The sequence below is a fragment of the Thamnophis elegans genome, chromosome 6, assembly GCF_009769535.1.
Source record: "Thamnophis elegans isolate rThaEle1 chromosome 6, rThaEle1.pri, whole genome shotgun sequence".
NCBI classification, from domain to species: Eukaryota; Metazoa; Chordata; class Lepidosauria; order Squamata; family Colubridae; genus Thamnophis; species Thamnophis elegans.
Window position 1 is genome coordinate 17857104 of NC_045546.1, and position 8290 is coordinate 17865393.

The 8290-nt window shown below is 38.5% G+C and overlaps 1 pseudogene; it reads right to left on the minus strand.

Moving 5' to 3' along the window:
- Positions 1 to 2989: 2989 nt before the first annotated feature.
- Positions 2990 to 6648, minus strand: LOC116510262 (annotated as a pseudogene).
- Between the last annotated feature and the right edge of the window lie 1642 nt (positions 6649 to 8290).

Here is an 8290-nt window from a genome sequence, read left to right on the forward strand (position 1 = left end):
CTGGCTTATTGAAAGAAGGAAATGACTTTGAAGATACAACATAATTTCATTTGCATGCAAGCAAGCATGGTATGGTATTACAGTTTGATGCTGTGACTTGAATCAAAATGATGAGAGGGAAGACAGTTGCTTGAGGTTTCTGCTACTTATGCCTCTCCAATCTGGACTGTTTGAAGAGGTCACACCTGGGGGAATGGTTACCATGTACTACCACATTACACACAAACACACCCTTTATTATCAAGTTAATGTTTAACTATACCGTATTTTTCAGTGTATAAGATGCACCTTTTTCCCTCAAAAAAGAGGTTGAAAATCTGGGTTTGTCTTATATACTCAATACAGCATTTTTTTTCCTCCCAAAACCTCACCCCCTTCACCAAAATGGCCATGCGTAGCTTTTAGGAGGCTTTCAGAGAGCTCCTGGGGGCTGGGAAGGGTAGAAATGAGCAAAAAACGGACCATTTTTTTGCTCGATTTTCCCTCCCCCAGTCCCCAGGAGCACTCTATAAGCCTCCTAAAAGCTATCCATGCCCTCTTTTTGACAAAAAATGGGTCCATTTTTGTGAAAAATTTGTCATTTTTGCTTATTCCCTCCCCCCCCCCAGGAGCACTCTACAAGCTTCCTAAGGGCTATTCATGCTTTTTATAAAGAAATGGGCCCTTTTCTGCAAAAAACGGGCCATTTTGGGGAGGTCCGCAGAGTGCCAAAATGTTTTTTTTAAATAAATGTTTTTTTATTAAATTTTTTAATTTGAAACAAGTACAACACCTTTCTTTACCTCTGTAGAAAATGTATCAATTGATTACAAATAAACTTTGGTACATCTCCTCCACAGTCAACAAACATAACTCATATTAACTCAAGCATTTTGACTCAAATATTCATACATATCGTTATATATCCATTTTCATTTGACTGTAATTATTATTTAAAAATATTAATAAAAGTAATAATCTTAAACAGTACATGCCCACTCCAGTGGGAAAAGAAAAAATCAAAAAGGAAAAGCAAAAAAAAAAAAAAAAGAAAGAAAGAAAGAAAAAAAAAAAGACAAAAACGACAAAGGACAAGGCAGGGGAAAAAAAACAAAAAAAAACAAAAAAAACACAGGTATCTATTATAAAAAAGAAAAAGTATATCAGCTGGTTACAACATGCTTTGGTGCATCTCTTCCATTAACTCATATTAATTCAAATATCTTAACTCAAATGTTTACCATATTAACATCATTATACCTCCAGTTTTAGTTAACTCTAGTTATTTAAACATCATCCTTAACTATGCCAAAAATTAATCCATAACACATGCTGACATTTCATTTACTTGCTTGTAAAATCCTCTATTAACATCAAATCCTCATATCCTATTTTAGCTGAACATCCATAATATTTAATTATATCATATATCATAACATTTTCCCAGTATTAATTAACATTTGGTTGTATATATTTTATTTAGTTTTTTAATAGTGATAATTATTGTAATTGATACTCTTTATGTATAATCCAAAAAATGTTTCTCATATCCAATTGTTATTTATTATATCAACTCCACATTATATACATTACTATCAATATCAATTATTATTCAGCTATGTCTGTTACAAAAAAAGAGTAATTAGATTTAGCTAATTTTCAATTGTATTCTTCAGTCTATCAGCCAACTCCACATTATATACATTACTATCAATATCAATTATTATTCAGCTATATCTATTACAAATAAAAGTAATCAGATTTAACTAATTTTAAGTTGTATTCTTCCATCTGTCAGCCTATGTCTCTCCAGTAGCAAAATCTTCTCAATCCGATTGCCATTCGTTGAATAAATTTACCAAATGTTTTTATAAGCAAGTCCAAACAGAGATATCTTCGCACCTTTTGCTCTGAATGTCACTGATGAAATAATAATGTTGTCCCAGGCTTGTAAAACTTTCAAATTGACTTTAATTCTCAAGGGTGGAGTTTTCATTTCTCCTGCACTCTGTCTCTTAAAATGAATCTTCTTTATAGCTCCCCCCCTTTCCAGCATGGCATTCCTTTCTTCCTCTGAGATAGACCAGACGCCATTTCTCACATTTTCCATTTGTATTTCAGGAACATTCAAACATTCAGTGATCTCACCTTTTCCTTCATATTTTAAAGTCATGTAATCCAATTTTTTTTCCAATTTTTGAAATGAATCAAACAGCTTTCGACATGCGGAAAGAAGAATCTGGAGTGTGCCCTTAGGAAAATATTCCGACGCCATGATGTGTCGTAGTTAGAATTTGCAAATAAAAACACGCTGGGAACTGTGCATTCTTATCTGATCTTAAACACAGCCAAGCAATAAAAGTGTCAGATCGTAAAGGGCTAATTAGTAGAAGGTTAGCTTTACAACCACTTAGAAAGAGTCAAGGGGGGGAATGTCGAAGAATTCCTTAAAGCGTTTAAGAAATAAAGTAACCACCGGCCATAAATCCATTAAAAAAAAAAAGACCAATTCGCCGCTAAGTTCTTCTACTCTTTGATTAGCTTAAACTTTTAGTGCGGACCATCTCTCTTTGAATAATAAAATCAGCTTACCAGATGACATCACTTCTACCATTCTTAGGGGCAACCTGCAGTTTCAGTTAGCATACAGCTAATCCAAAAAGGAATTGGCCAGAGGGGTTAATACCCCCCCCCAGAGACTTTGCGAACGTCTGTGAGGTCACTGGGTCTCCCCTCACCTTTCACTGTCGTCTCCGGGACAGCTAGGGTCCAAAAACCCGTCCAAAATCCTTCGGAATAGAGGAATTTCAGGAATAGCCTGAAACTCCATCTTCTCACTGCTAAGCCCCACCTTCTTCCTCAAAAATGTTTTTTTTTTAATTTACCTCTTCAAAAGGTTGGTGCGTCTTATATTCCGGTGCATGTTCTACTCTGAAAAATATGGTAATTAACAGTCTTTGAGAGTGCATAGCAGAAGTATATTTATAGGTGAGGAAACATGTATCAACCATTAACAGCAGAAAAACATCACATCATGAGTCCTGTGTCATCACCTATTATTCCCTGTTTATCCTGCACCCGTGTTCTCATCCCACATATACCATTTAACGGGCACCTCTCACTCCATGGGCCAAATTTACCCCGTGTATGGCCACTGCCCATTATGGTCATATTGCTATGATTGCACTTGAACCAGATGTTGTTAGCTGCTGAATTATCAAGATGTTTTCGAAGTCCTTCCACTCTCAGAGAAAAAGAAACCAGATAGCCACCAATGCAGATTTTTTTTGGAGTCCAGGTTCCCCACCTGTCAAAAAGAAGAAAGCATCTTTTAGTGTCTTAAAGACTTACCATCAATCCAAGAGATTCAGGCATAGTGGCTAAAATTTTGGGCTAGGAATCAAGTTAAAGTCTAGTTTTTGCTATCATTACACAATTCTGGGTAAATTTGATAGTCAGCCTAATTCTTTGGTGCTATTGTAGAAAAAGGTGGAGTAAAGGGGTCTTTTGGCAGCTGGGCATAAAATGGGATAAATAATTCTTCCCTTGACTGCTTTTCTGAGGCTTCTCCTAATCTGTGTCATGTTTAGAATCATTGATTGATTAATTGAAGAAGTGAGTCATTATTCAGCTAGCAAATCCCTATGGAAATTCAGTGCCTTGGTTTCTAATTGGAAGTCTGAGTTCTATCTCAGCTTCCCTTATGCAATAAAGAAAGTTGAATCAACATCTCATATGTCAATGCTGCCCTAATCCTGATTTGAGGCATTTTGATTGCTGAGTTCATTTGCAATGAACCAAATTAAATAATCTGATAAAGAGGTAAAAGGTATATAAATAAAACAAAACTTCAAACTTCAAACTATTGCAAATGATACACAGTTACTGTCGACCAGGAATCTGCAGAAAGCACAGAAGGTGTGTACATGGAGAGGCATCCATTATCCCTACAAACTTCTTAAACTGTGGAAAGTCAGCAGGTGAATACACAATGTCCTGAGACACCCAAGAACCTCCAGTGTCCTTAGGAAACCACCCAAAAGTACAAAAACTAGCTAATTTTGCTGCATTTTATCTGTGGCGTACCAAGCTAATTGTCTATTGAGGGCCAGCCTTTCTGGGTGACATGTTTATGTCTTGTGTACCAGCTTTTCTGGGTGGGTTACTTATGTAGTAAAAAGTACAGAATTAGTGTTACTCGGGCAGTGATGGGTTGCAGATGGTACGCCCTGGTACGGATGTACCAGAGCCTGCCCGGAGCACCGGATACCATTCCAGTACGGTGCTCCGGATGGCCCACTCACCCGCCCAAGCTCCTTACCGGTTTTTTAAGTCTTCGGCGCTTCTGCACATGCGCATGGCACGTACAGCACCTGCGCGATGCTCTGCTGAGCAGCAAGAGCATAGCGGAGGCTCATGGAGGCCCTAAGATGCATGTGTGCGCTATGCACATGTGCACACACACTGTACACGTCTATGCGGATGCCGCTGGGCCTGTTCCAACTATACCAGGTGGAATCGGATTCAGAACCCACCACTGTACTTGGGACTTCCTTAAGCTTAAAGGCAACCTATGGTCTCTATATTTTCCAAACCATACCTCAGAACCAGCATAATATTTTCATCATTCTTTAATACACCAACAAAAACATTCCGTAGTATGGGGACCGAATAGCCTGGAATTTGATTTCGAAGAGCTATGCCCAGGTTTCAAGTCAGTAGTGGGTTCCAGATCCCGTCACAACTGGTACGCTGTGATGGGGCTGGGTGTCTTTGATGGACATGCACTCCACGCACACATGGATGTGCCACCACCCAGCAACACTCAGCTGCTCAGCGTAGGTCACTCAGGTGCTGCACGCTTTGTGTGCATGTGCAATTGGCCTGATGTCCTCAAAAAGTGGTAAGGAATGTGGGCAGGCGGGTGGGCCAAACAGCCCACCGTTCCAGTATGGTGGCTGCTGCTCCCAGCTACCACCAGTATGCCCATACCGAGCCATACTGGAAGAACCCACCACTGATTCAAGCATATGACATTAATAGCAACCACACTCCTTTTCTTCATTAACATCACTTGCACATGTAAGCACAGCACTGCAGTCTTGGTCTTCTGAATGTACAGAAGAAAGGAATTGCAGTGTTAATGTGCTTCAGAGAAACAGATATGAGCAATGGTTAGAGTTATTGAGTATGTTTTGTTTACAAAAGAGAAAATTATGGGGCAACGTGACAGCTGCCCTCAAGTATCTGAAAAGCTGAAATGCAGAAAAGGGGGAAGGTTTGTGGGGTTTGTTCTTCAAGAGGATACAAGGAACAATGAGTTTAAATTATGAATATTTTCCTAATTGGAAGGAAACAGGAATGGGCCACTTTGCTTGAAAGTTTGAAGACTTTTTCAATGAAGGGTTTTAAACAGATATTGAATATCCGGGGAAATGAATGAGATGCCCTGGAAGAACCTTCTCAGTTTTTAGATAGTCAGGCTACTCTTGAATAAGGCTTAGGTTCCAAGGTCCACTTGTCAACGCTGGGAGAGAACCTGAGTTGTTCCTAAGCTATGAAAAGAGCTTAGGAACACCTTTGCTACTTTCAGGAAAGGTCTGCATTTCCATTCAATCAAGGCTCTTCAGTTGGAGTTAATCCATTTATAAGTAGTATAAAGGCTCTTAATCAACTTTTAGTTGCTTGTTATTAGCAGCTCAAGCATCCATAAGGTATACAAGAAAGCTAACTAATGCAGGGGTTTTATTTGATTTTACATTTTACCTCTGGACATTGAAAAGAGAATGTCAGAATTGGAAGGGACCTTGGAGGTCTTCTAGTTACAAGGAAGGCAAATAGATTCATGAACTGCACAGTGGGAGAAATATGTGGGAAACTCAAGTCTACAAGGGGTCATGTTGGAGTAAATGCACGCTAGGGAAGAACAGCCTAAATGAGATATCCTTACTATGGCCCACAAACTATTAGTTACACCACTGCACAACTCAGGAATACAAAATCTCTCATCCATGTCTCATCATCAGCAACTCATTCAGAAACTCATCAGCAACTCATCCTCTCCGTCTTCATGACAAGGAAATAAAATATGATATGAAATCAGTTACTCACGGTCCAACTTTAGACTCGAGTATTGTGCCATCGTTGCAGTACAAGCGGATTCCATTCAAAGCTGTATTGTCACCTACCGTTTGCTCATATTCCACCTAAGAAAATATGACCTTGGTAAAGTTCTAGATCAGCCTTTCTCCCCTTGCTGTCCTTCAGATTTCAATTCTCAGAAATATTGGTCAATGCATTGGATCAAGGTTAGATCTGCCACACAATATTCCACTCCAAACTCAATACATTTCTTTAATTGTAGAATCGGAAGTGTAAGCATCAACACAATTACTTCTTGATTGCCTTTCTTGAAAGATAAGCTTGAAGAACTAAGTTCAAGAGAATATTTAGTAGTGAAGGAACATCAGAAAAGTAAACTTTTACCTTCAGGGAGAAGCCCTTAGCAAGGCCATAATCGCAAAACTCGCTCGGTCCCCAATCACCCCATCCACCCCCATTCGGCACACTGATCAGGGAAGAATACTGTAGACTTTGAGGTCGAGATTCTATATTCCACAGGAAGCAGGAGATAGTCAAGAGAAGAGCAGTGCTGGCAGAGAGATCCATGGAAACCAGTCTCCTTGAAACAGAAAAGTCTTCAGAAATTGTAGCATCCTAGAAACCAGAAATCACTCAAATCACTATCTGCAATACCACCCTCATGAAATCATGCTTTCCATTCTTTTGTTTTATGGCTTTTCATCTCCCTTAATTCCAGGGATTTGATCTTGCAGTTTTCTTGGTAAGATTTTACAAACAGTTTGTCACTGCCTCTATCGGCCTAGAGCTGAGATAGAGGAACCAACCCAGTTGGCTTTGTACCTAAGACATGACTAGAGAACCAGTCAGTCCCCAGCCTGCTGTCTTAACCAAACCTCCACAATTAGCAGCTTAAGAGGATTTCTGTGTTATAGCAAGACACCAGAAAGTGAGGTTAACAATAAACTCAAATGCATAATTTTCTTAATCTCACAGAAATTTTCATTCCTGTAAAATCAGTCTGAGTTGCTGAGCTGATACTGAGAAAGCTATGCTGAGAAACAATTCGTATTATTTCCTTCATTTGTACAATTTTATGAGCCAAAATGCATTCCATCCTTTCTATTATCACCTCTAAAAGTAACCAAAAGGTGTAATTAGACAGATGATCCAACTTTGATATTTGACTTTTAGATACATACAGAATCTTTGAAATGATAGATGAAAGCAGGCTGAAGGAGGGAATATATATTTGGGCATACCGGGGGTTGTAACACTAAATGCATACCTATTTCCCTGGCTCAGCTGATAAAGGAGGAGAACCTTGTGGCTTAGTGGTTAACACAACTGCTTAATATATGTAATACAGCACAGGTTCAAATCCCAGTAACGGTATGGCTAGATGATGAGAGCTAAATAGCTTGAAATAGATCTATACCAGTCTCCCTTTATTTATCAGCACAAATGCAACACAAATGTAAAATAATGGCTCTCTGTCGTGATGGTCTCTTGTGACAAGCCGATAGACAGAGAAAGGAAGCAGTCTGCTTCCTCCCGTATTTGGGCATACCAGGGTTGTAAACTAAATACATACATACATACATACATACATACATACCATACATACATACATACATACATACATACATACATACATACATATATATATATATATATATATATATATATATATATATATATATGATATGTAACATATAACAAAATAAAGCATTAATACTCACTTAGATGGAGCCAGGACATAAAAAAACCTGCTTGTCATTGTTCTCTGAAAATAAGTTCTAGTTTATTTGCATTTTGCTCTAGTCCACTGAATTCTTAGCCAATGCTTAATTTAATTGTGTTTATTAAAGATGCTGAACTATAAAAACTATAAAAACAAGCCTTTCAGTAGCCATGGGCCACACTTAACATCAGGACAGGAGTTGACAAACCCCATATTGGGCATGGTAGTTGTGATAATGATGATGAAGAAGAAGAAGAAGAGGAAGAGGAGGAGGAGGAAGAAGAAGAAGAGGAGGAGGAGGAGGAGGAGGAGGAAGAAGAAGAAGAAGAAGAAGAAGAAGAAGAAGAAGAAGAAGAAGAAGAAGAAGAAGAAGAAGAAGAAGAAGAAGAAGAAGAAGAAGAAGAACCATTTGTGAAAGAGAACCTACAGATTTTTTTTAAGTGTGGTCTATTCTAGATGTTTATTGTTGGTATATTGTTAGAATTC